Below are 9,833 nucleotides of genomic sequence, written 5' to 3' on the forward strand. Positions count from 1 at the left end.
TCCTCTCGAGTTACTTCAGTGGGCTCATCTCCATTTGCAGCAAAGTGACTCCTTTCTAGATGTGATGTGTCCTGGGAGCTCCTTTCTAGCTATGGTGGGGTGATCCTCTCCAGCTCTCTCGGGGGAGCTCCATGTCCGGGGTCTCAGCATGTCCGGGGTTACAGCCAAGGGCTCAAGTTGCGCCAGATTCTCGATTCCTCTCGAGTTGTGGCGGGGGCCTTGGGGTTCCTCTCAAGTTGCAGCGGGGGACTAGGGGTTTCTCTCAAGTTGTGGAGGGACTCGGGGTTGCTCTGAGTTGGGGTAGGGCCTCCTTTCGAGTTGTCTTGGGGTGACTCCTCTCTAGCAGCGATGTGCGGGTGGCTACTCTAGCTGCACTATGGGGCTCCTCTGCTGTTGGTGTGGGGGCCAACTCTTAGTTGTGGTGGGTGAGTTCCTTTCTAGTTGTGGTATGAAGGTGCTTCTCTAGTAGTTGTGGTGAGGGGGCTCTTTCTAGTTGTAGTGTGTGGGGGCCCTCTAGATTTGCAGTGGAGTGTTCCTCTTGAATTGTGAGGGGTTCCTTTCTGATAGGAATGTGCAGGGGCATTCCTTCCCAGTTGCGATGTGCAGGAAGCCACTCTCTATTTGTGGCAGGGGGCCTTCTCTTTAATTGTGGTGTGGAGGGCTCCTCTCTAGTTGTGGCAGGAGGCTTCTGTCTAATTGTGATGTGTGGGTGAGCTCCTCTCTAGTAACGATGTTCATGGGGGCTACTCTCTAGTTGCGGCTTGGGTTCTACTCTCGAGTTGTGCTGAGGTTGCTCCTGTGTTATTTGTGGTGGGGGGCTCCACTCAAGTTGTGGCTGGAGGCTCCTCTCTGTTTGCGGCAGAGGTGATCCTCTGTAGGTGCGATGTCCGGGAGGTTCCTCTCTAGTTGTGGCGGGGCGCCTCTCTCATTGTGGCTGTGGGCTTCTCTCAAATTGCGTCATAGTCCTCCTCTCAAGTTGCAGTGTGCGGGCTCCTCTTTAGTTGTTGGGGGCGGGGGGCATCTCCGCTCTAGTTGTGGAGTGTGGGGGGCTCCTCTCTAGTTGTGGCAGGGCCTCAAGTCTCTAGTTGTGTCGGCGGGCTCCTCTCTAGTTGTGTTGGGCATGGGTATTCCTCAATAGTTGCTGTGTGCATAGGGGCTCTTCTCCAGATGTGGTGTGCAGGCTCCTCTCTAGTTGTGGTGGGGGGCTCCTCTCTTGTTGCAAAGGAGAGTCAACTCTCTAGTTGTTTGGGGGGACACCTCTCAAAATTTGGCAGTGAAATTTCCTTTCTAGTTGCATTGTACTAGGGGTTCCTCTCTAGTTGTGGTGGAGTGGCTCCTTCAAGTTTTTGCAGTAGTTCCTCTCTAGCTGCAGTGAGCAAGGGGCTACTCTAGTTGTGGGGCCTCCACTCTAGCTTTATCAGGGGAACTCATCTCTAGTTGCGTTGAACTAGGAGCTCCTCTCTAGTTGTGGTGGTGGGCCTCCTTTGAGTTGTTGCTGTGGTCACTCTCTAGTTGCAATGGGCGAGGGGCTACTCTCTAGTTGTGGTGGGGTTCAACGCTCTAGTTGTGGTGGGTGGTCAACACTCTAGTTGTGGTGGGGGGCTCCTCTCTAGTTGCATTGGGCAGGGATAGCCCTCAGTAATTGCAATGTGTGGTGGGGCTCTCCTCCAGACGTGGTGTGTGGGTTCCTCTCTAGTTGTGGCAGGCTGCACTTCTCCAGTTGTGGTCTGGGTGCTCCTCTCTTGTAGTGATGAGTGCTTGGGCTCCTCTCTTGTGGCATGGTGACCTTCTCTAGTGTTGGTGGAGAGCTCCTCTTGAGTTGTGGCAGGTGACTCGGGGCTCCTCTCGAGTTGCAGTGGTGCCTCCTCTCGGGTCGTGGAGGGGGGGAGGGCGGTCCGCGGGGTGGACAGTCCTGTCTACTTTTGGCACTGGGGGCTCCTCACTAGTTTTCATGGGGTTGGTCCTCTCTAGTTTTCAGGGGCTCCTCTCGAGTTACTTCAGTGGGCTTGTCTCTCTTTGCGGCAGAGTGACTCCTTTCTAGGTGCGGTGTCCTACAGGCTCCTCTCTAGTTGCGGCAGGGGTATCCTCTCCAGCTCTGGCAGGGAAGCTCGTCTGTCTTTGTGGCTGGTGGTTCCTCTCGAGTTGCGGTGGACCCTCCCCTCGAGTTGTGTTGGGGCGACTCCTCTCTAGCAGTGATGTGCAGGGTGATTCCTGTCTAGCTGAAATGTGCCGGTGGCACATAGTTGCGGCATAAGTCTCTTCTCTAGTTTCAGTGGGGGTCAACTCTGTAGTTGTGGTGGGTTGGATTCTCTCTAGTTGTGGTGTGCTGTCTCCTCTCTAGTTGTGGTGGGAGGCTCCTCTCTAGGTGCGATGTCCGGCAGCTACTCTCTTGTGGCCAATGGCTCCTCTCGAGTTGTGGCAGGGAACTGGGGCACCTCTCAAGTAGTGGGGATGCCTCCTCTCAGCTTGGGGTGTGGATGGCTCTGCGAGGGAGGTCTGTCTACTTTGGTGCTAGGGGTTCCTCACTAATAATGGGGTTGCTTCTTTCTAGTTTGTTTTCAATGAGATTTACATGAAAATAACTTCTAAAGCTTTGAAAATGCAGATTTGTTAGTCCAAGTTCATCCTCTCTATACTCAGAAACCACACATTATAAGTATAAGCTGGGAGGACCTCTGTGGAAGTAATTCACGGGAGCTTGATAACGTGACGGTGTTGGCAGGATGTGATGAACTCCATGGCAGACAAGTGTGTGTGAGTGACTGGTTGTCTTGGAGATGAGATATTCAAGGCCACATAGGAACACAGTTAAAACATTGTCTTGACTGAGGCCTTCCCAACAGGGCAATTCCTAAATGACAGACTCTGAAGAATAAGTAGTCTGTTCCTGGGAACCACACTAAGGTCTCCCCATCAGATGTTTGTTTACATAACGAATCATTGCCTGAGATACTGAACCACCCTGAATCCTTGACATGCTGTTTTTGTGCAATATAGAAACTCAAAAGGGTTGTCTTACAGGGCTGTACAAGCCACCTAAAATATTTTAGCAGGTTCAAGGCCAATTCAGCTTTCACCTGACTCATTCTTTTTAGAGAGAGAGGTCTGTTTTTAAGGTAGGGTTTAAATGGGGCATGAGACCAAAATCTCTTTTTTCGTGGTGTGTTTTTTTTTTTTAATTATTGGAGTGTAATTGCCTTACAGTGTTCTGTTCATTTCTACTGTACAGCAAAGTGAATCAGCTGTATGTATGACTCTATCCCCTCTATTTTTGGATTTCCTTCTCATTTTGGTCACCAAGGGGGACAGAGGGGTGGAATGATTGGGGAGTTTGGAATTGTCATATATACACTATTGATATTATGAATAAAATAGATAATTAACAAGAACCTACTGTACAGCACAGACTCTTTTTTAAAATTTTTCTTTCTTTGTTTCTGGCTGTGCGGGGTCTTCATTGCTGTGTGGGTTTTTCCCTAGTTGTGATACAGGGTGGCCTCTCGTCATGGCTCCCGGACTCTAGAGCACAGGCTCAATAGCTGTGGCACAGGCCTAGTTGCTCCGCAGCATGTGGGATCTTCCCAGACCAGGGATCGAACTCATGTCTTCTGCATTGCCAGCTGGATTCTTTACCACTGAGCCACCAGGGAAACCCCCAGAATCTTTTTCAAATACTCTTCTCTCAGCCACTAACACACTCTGGCAATCAGATTGACACACTTTTTAAATAAATTTGAGTTTCTTTTTCTTTGAGTAAGGGAAGTTAATACTGCTTCAAATATTTTCTAAAGTTAGGTCTTAAATTTCACATTCATGTATCCCAGGAGGTAGGCAGGACTTTCTAATATATGACAATAAGGGTCAATCACACTTAAGTTCATGTTTAATCATAACATGCCTTACATTGTGGAAGTGTGCTTAAATTATTAATTATAGCTCATTAAATTTTTACAAATGGCAACCCACACCACTATTCTTTCCTGGAGAATCCCATGAACAGATGAGCCTGGCAGGCTACAGTCCATGGGGTTGCAAAGAGTCAAACACAACTGAGTGACTAACACTTTCACTTTCAGCTTTTCTCAAGCAAAAAAAATCTAGGTATCTTTTGTTCATACGCTCATAAATTGACTGTCTTGTTAAGATCTGTTGGAACTGTACCTTGGTCTTCACGGTCTGAATTTCTGCGGCTTCTTCTCAAATGCCTCAATCTATCTCCAGAGCTACTCCTGGTCTCTACTGAAAATTTGCTCCCCCATCCCACTTTTGGCAGGAGTGAGCATACATCTTTGAGTTAAAGGGTCCAGAGATCTCAAGCCAGGCTCCTCAAGAAGTTTATATATAGTGACTTTTTCAGGGGCCATAAACCTAATCCCAGAACACCAACCAAGATGACGACTCATCCAGGAGACTACTTCTCCAGAAGACCCAGGAAGCTGGCTCCCAGTATCAGAGACGGGTTGTCTTCTTTCAGCCTGCTCTCCTGCATTCTCTCCTTGTGTCCTCACTTTCTTCTTCACTTACTTAAAACTCTAGATTATTAACATACTCAAGCCTCTTATCTACAATGTGTATATGTTTTCCATCTTTTTCTTTCAATGTTTTGAGTCACTGCTTTGTGTGTCTATTAAGATGCACGTTCAGTATAATTATTGTTTTTACTTGTGTTCCTTTGAATGACAACCAGCTTCCTCTGATGCTAGTTCTTTGCAATAAGAAAGGTGATTTTCTGTGTAATTGGAATCAAGCAATAAGTGCTTTGTAAATGACAGGACAATGGGTCAAGTGGCCAGAAAAATATAACTCCTATCAAGACCTAGACATGAAGGTGTCTGCCTGAACAATAACAACACTTGGCCACTTTGTAGGCCATGTTTCACAGAAAGAGAGCTTGGGCACCCTTAGTTCCTGATGAATACAGGACTCCAAACCCTGAGACAAGTCTTTCTTAGTATTATTCCATGTCGCTTTGCTCAGATATGTCATCACCAAAATAGAAATACTGAGAAATGAACTTTGTCCCTTCAAGTGATCCAACAAGTGATCTTTGAGCAAAAAGAAATAGCAAGCAAATATGACAGTAATAGATTCTGGAAAACTGCAGTAGAGTCTTCTCATATATCCACAGCTCACCAAAAAGCAGTGAAGATGGAAATTGCTTCTGTTTGCAGACAATGGTGTTGTGATCTCCATCCTGGGGTGACATGGATGTCACGGAGGAGGGGCTGAGAGCTTAAACCCACGTGGTTTTGGTTTTCCCCATGATTAGAAGCTATACATCCCCAAGATACATTCTTGTCACTATGTGAAGGCTGAGAAAAATGAAAGACCGAGTAAGTCTGGCTCTGGGAAACACTTAACCCTAAATATTAGCTGTCAATTAGCAAAACCACTTGTCATGCAAACTTGGCTCAGAACTTGGTCTTGTATGCATATGAGTATAAAGCTATTGTGTCTCACACACTGCCAGTTCCCAAGGAGTTACTGATCTCACAAGACTTGTCTGAGAATCTTGTCACCCAATCAGACCCTTCAAACCCATCACTCCACTCTTCCTGTCTGGGCGGTTAAGATCCTGCAAGGGTGTTTTCCTTTCTTATCTCAGCAAATCCAGCAAAGTAGGCCTTGTCTGCTCAGTGGGGTTTTTTGATGGTGTTTTGCTAAAGCCTAAAGTTGACAAAAGATATAAACACAAAAATCAATAGTTTATCTGTAGGATAGCAAGGCTTTCCTAGAAATAGAATTGGAAACAATCTTTCCATGATACTTAGAGCAATAATAAAATGCTTATAAACAATGTCCACAAGAAAGCCACAGTATCTGTATAAATAAAGCAATCGAGTCATTCTGAAAGAAGTAATGGAAAATGTCAACAAAATGGAAAAGTGAGAGAAAAATAAAAGTATCAATTTCTCCCAAATTATCATAGAATTCATACAGTCTTAAAGGACCACAATACTTTACAAAACTTTTACCATGTTAAACAATTAACACCATTGTCAAATTGGTAGCTTTAGATGAAATGTGAGTGGAACGTTACATCCATAATTTATTTTGGCAGGTAAATGATATTAAACTAGATAAGCATTAGTCTTATCTTTATAAAAATAAATGACTTAATTACATCTTCAAAAGCATTTAAATTCAGCTTAATTCAAGTCATTCTGATTATTTTTTTCTTCTTTTTTTGGGGGGGTGATATTACAACTCTTTTTTTCCATTTATTTTTATTAGTTGGAGGTTATTCTTTTCATTCTAATTTATCTTTTCATTTTAAAGATAATGTTGAAGTAATATAATTTTGATTGAACAAATTGAGGTGATCTATTGAAGGGAAAGTAGTATTTAGATGGAAAAAAATTGAGTTATATTTTGTAAACTTTTATTACCTTCATTTTATCAAAATCACTGTTTTCAATTATTTATATAAATATCCCTTCAACAGAACATGAAAGCTGTGCAGTGATAGCAGTCTTGGATATTTTGTCAAATTTCAGTCACATAGCACTCATAGTTTCACACATTTTAAAGTCTTGTCTTGAAGATTCACATATTATTTGATTAAAGATAAAATCACTAAAACTGTAAACACATCACACACTCACCTTACTTGCACTGTTGCTCACTACTGTTAGGAGGGGCTGCAGGAGGGTTCCTGAATTCATTTGAAAAGCTGGCAGGGCGGTGAGGAAGCACAGGTGTCCCAATGAGCTGGAGTGGGGATGGGGCACAGGTGGAGCCTGGAGGAGCTCTAGGTCCAGAGAAACTATAGAGGGCCTTTGACCACGGTTTCTTGACCACAGTACTTATTTATTTTTACTGTGGTATCTTTATGCTTTTATTTGTACATTTTACTACTGTAATACAGATGAAATGGAAGACCAGTATTGGACTGTGGTATTTTAAGCAATGTCATATCACTTAAGACCTATCTGGTCTTCGGTGAGAATTATTCTCAACGTCATGCTCTATGAAACTATAGCCTTGATTATTGTAAAACCTGTTTTGCATAAATATGAAAATATAGTATTATAGGTCTGAAATGTTTCTGAAACAATCTCATAAGAAATAGAAACTTTTATTTATTTTTTAGATATTTATTTATTTTTCTGCACCTGGTCTTGTTTGTGACATATGGGATCTAGTTCCCTGACCAGGGATTGAACCCAGACCCTTTGTATTAGGAGAAAAAATATTTTTTCCCTAATTTTTATTTAGTTGTTAGCTCTGAATATGGCAATCAAGGCTCTATATAGGAAGACTAGGTCTGGATATGATGAAGAATTTAAGAATAGAAGACTTAGAAGTTTTGTTGTTTTAAATAAAGCAAAACGGGGAAAAGGGCAATTAACACTTTGCCTTAAATGTGAGACAAGTGCAAGTTCAAAAACAAGAAACTTGGTGGAAAAAGCTATTCCTGTATTCATTGAGGAAATATTGTGTGATGGGCCAGGCATGTTCCCATCCCATGAACTGTACATTCTAGTGGGCAAATGAGACACCCCATTTTCTGAACCCCAAGCACGCCCTTGACATATTTTTATTAGAGAGTGTGGTTGGACGTATTTGAGGTGTGTGAAGCAGCAGAATCTGGTGAGTCAAAAATGCTCAAGTTCTAATGTTCTGCAGTTTATGAGGAAGGCCCTACAAACAGATTTTAGTGAACAGATTTCACTGCTTGTGTTGCTTCCATTAAATATTAACGGTTCCGTGATGAGGCAGAACCAAACAGGGTCAAAATCACTCATCAATCATTGGAGTTAGACTTTTTAAAAAATGTTTATTTATGTATTTATTTATTTATGGCTGTGCTGGGTCTTTGTTGCTGCATTTGCTTTTCTCTAGTTGCAGCGAATGGGGGCTACTCTCTAGTTAGCAGGCATGGGCTTCTCATTGCAGTGGCTTCTCCTGCTGTGGCGTGCAGGTGTCCATGCTTGCAGCACATGGGCTCAGAAGCTGTGGCTCCCACACTCTATGGTGTGTGTGTTTAGTGGCTGTGGCCTCTGGCTTAGTTGCCCCACAGCTTGTGGGTATTCCTTGACCAGGGATGGAACCCGTGTCTCCTGAATTGGCAGGTGGACTCTTTACCCCTGAGCCACCAGGGAAGCCTTGGAGTTACTCTTTTACTAAGTAAGCCTCAAAAAGAAATAACTGAGCCTCATGGATGATGGTGGTCATCTTTCTTGCATTCAGTTCAACTCAGTCGCTCAGTTGTGTCCAACTCTTTGCAACCCCATGGACTGCAGCATGCCAGGCCTCCCTGTCCTTCACCAACTCCTGGACCTTACTCAAACTAATGTTCATTGAATCGGTGATGCCATCCAACCAACTCATCCCGTTATCCGCTTCTCCTCCTGCCCTCAATATTTTCCCAGCATCAGGGTCTTTACAGATGAGTCAGCTCTTTGCATCAGGTGGACGAAGTATTGGAGTTTCAGCTTCAGCATCAGTCCTTCTCACTTGTCTATAATGAATATTCAGGACTGATTTCCTTTAGGATAGATTGGTTGGATCTTCTTGCTGTCCAAGGGACTCTCAAGAGTCCTCTCCAACACCACAGCTCAAAAGGATCAATTCTTGGGTGCTCAGCTTTCTTTATAGTTCAACTCTCACACCCATACATGACTACCAGAAAAACCATAGCTTTGAATAGACAGAACTTTATTGACAAAATAATGTCTCTGCTTTTTAATATGCTATCTAGGTTGGTCATAACTTTTCTTCCAAGAAGCAAGCATCTTTTACTTTCACGGCTGCAGTCACCATCTGCAGTGATTTTGGAGCCCAAAAAAATAAAGTCTGTCACTGTTTCCCCATTTATTTCCCATGAAGTGATGGGACCAGATGCCATGATCTTAGTTTTCTGAATATTGAGTTTTAAGCCAACTTTTGTGAGAGTTGGACTATTAAAAAAAAAAAAAAAAAAGCTGAGCACCAAAGAAATGATGCTTTTGAACTGTTGTGTTGGAGAAGACTCTTGAGAGTCCCTTGGACCACAAGGAGATCCAACCAGTCCATCCTAAAGGAAATCAGTACTGAATGTCCATTGAAAGGACTGATGTTGAAGCTGAAACTCCAATACTTCGGCCACCTGATGCGAAGAGCTGACTCATTTTAAAAGACCCTGATAGCACTTGTGTTTGTTTTTTTTTTAATTTGTGGACAAAGACTTACAGACAAGTGCAAAAGTAAGTCCTCTTTTGCAACCCACAACTCATTGTTCAGTATGAGTTTTGATATAGATAAGAAGGAACATGATCCATAAAATGGGTGTGTATTTTTGTGTTATGCCTTACTGAAATTAGTCCATTTGTACATAAGCACATCTCATGATGTCAACATATTATTTGGCATCAATTAATTTTTTTAATTTCATAATCCTATTTTTATTTTTTATGCGAAGACTTCCTCTCCTGATCATCACTTTCTCCTTTCCTAGCTGTCTGTGATATTTATCTGTTTCTTCCAACTTAACTTGATTTGTTAAAAAATCATATCATCCAGGTAGCATGTAAAATACTTTCTTTATTTTTAGATAAGGAAAGGGAGAAATTAATTCCCTCGTGGTCCAGTAGTTAGGACTCCATGCTTCCACTGCAAGGGGATCAGGTTTGATCCCTGGTCAGGGAACTAAGATCCCACATGCCACTGAGCAATTAAGCCCACAAGTCACTGCTAGAGAAGATCCATGTGCTGCAAGGAAGACCCAGCACAGGAAAAGTAAAAAATAAAATTGTTGCTTCCCTCCTGCACCCCACCACATCCCACCCCTCCAGGCTAATGCACATGTATACTCACGGCCGATTCACATTGTTATACAGCAGAAGCGAACA

General features: G+C 43.2%; 1 non-coding gene across 1 annotated transcript; it reads left to right on the top strand.

Moving 5' to 3' along the window:
- Nucleotides 1–9,129: 9,129 nt before the first annotated feature.
- Nucleotides 9,130–9,257, top strand: LOC139030712 (small nucleolar RNA SNORA40). Its single transcript, XR_011483120.1, has one exon. It is a non-coding gene; the product is annotated as a small nucleolar RNA SNORA40 (small nucleolar RNA).
- Nucleotides 9,258–9,833: the final 576 nt, after the last annotated feature.

Source organism: Odocoileus virginianus, chromosome 23, assembly GCF_023699985.2.
Source record: "Odocoileus virginianus isolate 20LAN1187 ecotype Illinois chromosome 23, Ovbor_1.2, whole genome shotgun sequence".
Taxonomy (NCBI): Eukaryota; Metazoa; Chordata; class Mammalia; order Artiodactyla; family Cervidae; genus Odocoileus; species Odocoileus virginianus.